We start from the raw sequence: 6,866 nt of genomic DNA on the forward strand, positions 1-6,866 counted from the left end.
AAGTTGAATTTATATATAATTTAAATTAAATTTCTTAGATAATAATCTAAACACATTATCCATCTAAATATAAATATATATATATATATATATATATATATATATATATATATATATATATATATATATATATATATTTCAAAAAATAAAAATATATTTGAAATCTCAAAAGCACTAATTTACCCAGCAACACAAACATGGTATAAAATCACATATTAATCAAGTAATCTTTACTATATACAAAAATCATTTTTATCACTTTACCAACTTTATTATTAAATTACATATTTCAACAACTAAATTATTAAAATTTAAATTTTAATTAATTTTAAATTTAAAATAAATATATATTTTAATAATTATACCAATTAAAACTAAAATAAGCTCTATTTTAATTTTGTTTTTATCAAATAAGGTTTATTAAGCCAAATCCAAAAACAAAGACCCAAAGAATAAAATTTGCTCTAACTTGTTGCCTTGTTCATGTGTCTTTACTCTTTACTTATGATTAGGAGTGAGCAAACGGGTAAACCCAACCCGTATTACCCAACCCATATTCAACCCAAATTAAATTTACCCAATCCATAATTCAACCCATATTATTTACTAATATGGGTTGGGTATGGGTTGGGTTGAGTATGGGTTGGGTAACCCAAATTATTTTATTTTTATTTTTTTATTTAACATTTATTTGATTCATTTAACACATTTTTTTTCGTTTAACACGTTTTCACGTTTTTGACATTTATAATACGTTTTTCACACGTTTAACACGTTTTTGACACGTTTAACACGTTTTTGACACGTTTAACACGTTTTTGACACGTTTAACACATTTTGACACGTTGAACACGTTTTTCATGTTTTTGGCATGTTTAACACGTTTGACACGTTTTTTCACGTTTTCGACATGTTTAACACATTTTGACACATTTTGGCACGTTTAACACGTTTTAACACGTTTAACACGTTTTGACACATTTACATATCTTTCACATTTTTGACACGTTTCACACGTTTTCACATTTTTGGCACGTTTCACACGTTTTCCACGTTTTTAACACGTTTTGACACGTTTAACACGTTTTCGACACATTTAACACGTTTAACACGTTTTCGACACGTTTAATACGTTTTTGGCACGTTTCACACATTTCACACGTTTTCACATTTTTGGCACGTTTAACACATTTTGACACGTTTAACACGTTTTCCACGTTTTGAGACGTTTAACACGTTTTTGACACGTTTTTCACGTTTTCGACACGTTTAATACGTTTTCGACACGTTTAATACGTTTTTCACACATTCAACACGTTGGACACTATTTTCATGTTTTGACATGTTTAACACGTTTTTAACACGTTTGACACATTTTTCACGATTACGACACATTTAACACATTTTGACACATTTTTCACGTTTTGACATGTTTAACACGTTTTGACATGTTTAACATGTTTTTCACGTTTTTCACATTATTAACACGTTTAACACGTTTGTAACATGTTTAACACGTTTGTAACATGTTTAACATGTTTTTACACGTTTTTCACGTTTTTGGCACGTTTAACACGTTTTGACACATATTCCACGTTTTTGGCACGTTTAACACGTTTTCTTCGTTTTGGCACATTTTGATACGTTTAACACGTTTTTGACACGTTTAACATGTTTTTCACATTTTTGACACGTTTAATGTCAAACGTGTTAAACGTGACAAAACGTGTTAAACGTGACAAAACGTGTTAAAACTTATCAAAACGTGTTAACGTGCAAAAAAATATGTTAAACATGTCAAAAATATGTTAAATGTGTAAAACGTGTTAAAATGTCAAAAACGTGTTAAACGTGCCAAAAACGTGTTAAACGTGCCAAAAACGTGAAAATCGTGTTAAACTTATCAAAAATGTGTTAAATATGTTTAAAACGTGTTAAACGTGCCAAAAACGTGAAAATCGTGTTAAACTTATCAAAAACGTGTTAACGTGTTAAATATGTTAAAAACGTGTTAAACGTGCCAAAAACGTGAAAATCGTGTTAAACTTATCAAAAACGTGTTAACGTGTTAAATATGTTAAAAACGTGTTAAACGTGTCAAAATCGTAAAAAAACGTGTTAAACTTGTCAAAAACGCGTTAAATGTATTAAACATGTCAAAAACGTGTTTAACGTGAAAAACATGTTATTAGTGTGAAAATGTGTTAAACATGTCAAAATCGTGTTATACGTGTCAAAAACGTGAAAACGTGTTAAAAGTGTCAAAAACGTGAAAACGTGTCAAAAAAGTGAAAACAAGTGAAAAACGTGTTAAACGTATGAAAAATGTGTTAAATATGTCAAAAACGTGTTCGACTTAAAGTTGGAAGATGATTAGTTAATATTGGATTAATAATAGAGAATTAAACTAAATTTATATAATTTGGGTAATTTGGATAACCCTAACCCAACCCAAATTAAACTCAACACATACTCAACCCAACTCATATTCAACCCAACCCATATTAACCAACCCAAATTAATATTTTGGGTTTGGGTTAGGGTTGGGTTTGGGTAAACCCATATTATGCTCACCCCTACTTATGATGTCTGCAACGCGTTTGCTTTGATGGCGAAAGCCATCCAAAATGAAGAAGCTGAGATGGAGAATTTTGGGAGCTGTAATTGACTATTTTGTTGTTGATTTTTTAATAAATTTATTTGTTTTTATATAATATTTTCTTTAATTTTCTTAATGATTTAAGTAAAAATGACATTCTTTTATTTATTGTATTTTACTATCATTATAAGTTTATCTGTTATATTTAATTTTTATATCATTGGTAAAAAGTTGTATAAAAATTAAGAAATAGTTATAATATTAATAATGATAAAATAAAATAATATTCAAATTCAACTTAAAAAACATTAAAAGAATTATTCGAATTATAAAAATATAAAATGAACAAATTTAATTGTGAAAAAAACACGTTCCAATCCTACCCATTTTTTTTTATTCAACCAGATAAAATATTAGTTTTTATCCCAAAATCTAATTATCACATAATTAATCTAATTAATTTATTTTTTTCTTAAAATATCAAAATTATCCCTTACTTTTTTTTAATATAAATTAATTACTAAATAAAAATTTATAGATAAAAGGTAATTTAATCAAAAATAAATAAAACCCATTTTTTCCTACTTTTAATCAAATAAGAGTTTTAAAAAAAAAAAATCCAAACAAAATTAAAAAAAAAACACCTCCTCAAACAAGCTAGGACTAATACTATATTTAAATAAAAGAATCTCAATTTGAAAATTTTAAAAACAAATTAAAAAATTAATTTTATGGAAAAGATATAATGCGTTAATGAATCTCATTGTACACAGCAATTGGTAGCAGAAGATTCGGATTGGATTTTGGGAGTTGTATTGACTTTTTTTGTTGTTAAATTTTTAATAAATTTATATTGTTGTTATATTAAGATATCTAAGTAATTTTTTTAATGATTTAAGTTAATGACATTCTTTTATGTATTTTATTTTACTTTATAACTATAAGTTAATCTGTTATATTTAATTTTTATATCATTAGTAAAAAGTCGTATAAAAATTAAGAAAAATATTATAATATTAATCATGGTATAATAAAATAATTTTCAGTTAGATTACTATTCAATTTTTTTTTAAATTGAAAGAATTATTCGAATTATAAAATTATGGAACGACAAATTTGATTGTGAAAAAAAAACACTTTCCAATCCTACCCTTTATTTTATTTTTTATTTTTATTTGAGATAAAATATTAGGTTTTAATTAATTTAAAAGACAAATGAATTAAAAACATCTTAATTAATTAATATATATATATAGAGAGTGGAGTAATATGAGAAGGAATTTAATAGAATGAATGACGTATCACTGCATCAAATTGTAAAACAATTGTTGAGGTGAAAAAAGAGAAAAAATTTATTAATTTTTTAAACAACACTTTCAACTTCTCTTTCTCAATCATTTCTTTTATATATATATAATCGAGAGAAAGACAATCATGCACAAATAGACACAACCTAGCAAGAAAGTGGAATGGAAAAAAATGTGTTAGCAAGAAAGTGGAATGGAAAAAATGTGTTTTTGGAAAATGTGTGTTTATTGTATAAGCTTTATTGACCAGATCTATTTGTATACCAATAAATCATTTAGGGTTAAGACTAATACTGTATTTAAATAAAAGAATCTCAAATAGAAAAATAAAAAAATAAATTTATAAAATTAGTGTTATATATATGCACTATTGGATGCTCCTATGCAATGCTCCTGTGCGTTAAGGAATTCTATTGTTGAAGAACATATAATGTGTTTTTTTTTACCCAAGAATGTTAAATATTCTCGTAACTCAAGTTTAGTGTTGTTGATAAGCACGTTGTAATGATCTTTTCATCAATATGGGCATGAATGGATTGTACTAATACAGTAAAAATATTTGTTATATACATGTATTTCAATGTTTAAAACATAATATATTATTAGTCCACAATAAAAATTGTATTAGTATATATCAAACATAAACATGTTAATTTTTAAAGTTAATAATAGTCCAATAATAAATTGTAAATACATTGTCATAAATTTGTTTTTTCCTTACATTTAAGCTGGATATAAAATTAGGGGATTAATTCTTTTAAATCACTCAATTTTATGAATCCAAATATAGTTGGTGTCAAAAAGATTACTTGAACAATTAGACAAGCAAAGAACCTTGAGTCAATTTTCATATATGAAAAGGATTGTGACAATTGTGGGTTATTTAGCTATTCATTTCAAGGAACTTTCTCATTGTACTTTCTTATTGTACTTTCATAATAAAGAAATTTTTTATTGACTACAGAATAAATGTCACTAGGATATGTTTTCAAATGATCACTTATATACTTTAATACCCAAATTCTCTCTTTAGGGTCAAAGATTTAATAGTCCCACTTAAGTTTAGAAAAGTATTAATGTTTAGCAAAAACTTATATAACATTTTTATAAAATATCTGTCTTTTCTTTTCTTTTCTTATGTAATTCAGCATCCTCTGCAATCTTCAAGTCTTCGGTTTCATTCATTTTCAATTTCATGTGTAAAGCCATTCGAATCCTCTTCCAGGAGGACAACCTTCGTCCCTTATCAACTAGTTCACAACTAGTTCATCGAGCTATAATTACAAGGATGATTACAAAGATATGGATTTATGTAATCTGCGAGATACATTACCGGAAAATGTTCGCGTCTACGATTTCTCTGAGATCCGTTACGCCACGAGTAACTTCTCCGCCAAGTTGTTCTCGTGTTCCTCGTCTTCGAAGTCGTGGCGGTGCTTGATCGGCGGTAAGGATGTAATAATTTTCCAGAGGAAACTAAGGCAAGTTATCAGCAATGACGAGGAGCTTAACAAACGATTGTCATTGATATGCAAGAGCAGTCACGCGAGTTTAATCAAACTCCTCGGCGCTTCTGTTTCTGGAAATTACATTTATATAGTATACGAGTATATCCACGGTGCAAACCTCGCGGATTGCTTGCGAAACCCTAGAAACCCTAACTTCACAGTCCTGTCGAGTTGGATCTCTCGAATGAAAATCGTAGCTGATCTTGCTCACGGATTCGATTACCTTCACCATTCCACTGGATTGAACTCGAGTATTGTTCACAAACACATTAAAACATCGAGCATAATCATAAGTGAACCAGGTTTGAACGCAAAAATCTGTCACTTCGGCACGGCGGAGCTTCGCGGCGAGGGAGAAAAGATGGAGCAATGGAATATATAACGACGGGAATATTTAACGACGGTAATATTTAACGACGGTAAGACCGACGCAAAAATCAGACGTATTTGCGTTTGGAGTATTGATTTTGGAGATTCTGTCCGGGAAAGAGGCGTTAAATTATGAACCATCAGGCGATGGAGGAGGGTAGGTGAGAGTGTCGTTGATCGAGAAGGCGAGGGAGGCGGTTGGCGGCGGCGGAGGGGTGAGGAGGTGGGTGGATAAGAGGGTGAAGGATTCGTATCCGGTGGAGATGGCGGAGAAAATGGTGAGGTTAGGGTTGGATTGCGTAGAAGATGATCCACATGAAAGACCTGGAATGGATTTGGTAGCGAATCAGATCTCAAAGATGTATCTTGAATCTCAGATTTGGGCGAACAAGATTGGTTTTCCGATTGACTTCACTGTCTCCTTAGCGCCTCGCTGAATTTATTTACCATAAATCAAATATATATAGTCCATTGTTCTTCCTAAAAGCATTATTATAATGGGGAAATGTCATTTTATACCATGGACTGATGGAGGTGTCAAATTTGTTTGATGATTTATTTTTGGAATGGATGGATGTCGGATCGAGAATGAAGAACATGAGAGTCGAACCAGATGAATGAAGTGTAAGAAAAAAAAACTACATTAGTTAAAACTTCATGATGTTCGGAAGTTTAGGGAGGTGATGTTCAATAGGTGAAAGGATAAAATTAAGTAATAAGAAATGGAATAATAAAATTAGGTTAGTAATTAGTACAATTATTTTTTTTTTATTATGAAAAAATATTATGCCTAAATTTAGATCGAAGTCTCGAATGTACTTTTATTATAAAAACATTTTATTAATAAAAATTAGTTTGAATTGTCAAATTTATTAAAAGTAACAAATAAGTGAACTTCCATGTATATTCCATATTTATTTTATTTATTTACAAAATTCTAAAAATTAGAGCACTCACCCCACTTTCACCCTAAGGGAAATTGGATTAAATGACCCTACTAAAGGGCCTAAATATAATAATAGACCCTCTTGATAGGTTGGTAAAAAGGGCTCTTTCGCTTTGCGAAAAGTTTGTATTGCCCCT

General features: G+C 29.0%; 1 pseudogene; it reads left to right on the forward strand.

Moving 5' to 3' along the window:
* Window positions 1–5,208: 5,208 nt before the first annotated feature.
* LOC124924647 lies at window positions 5,209–6,220 on the forward strand (annotated as a pseudogene).
* The last annotated feature ends 646 nt before the right edge of the window (window positions 6,221–6,866 follow it).

This window comes from Impatiens glandulifera, chromosome 2 (genome assembly GCF_907164915.1).
Source record: "Impatiens glandulifera chromosome 2, dImpGla2.1, whole genome shotgun sequence".
NCBI lineage: Eukaryota > Viridiplantae > Streptophyta > Magnoliopsida > Ericales > Balsaminaceae > Impatiens > Impatiens glandulifera.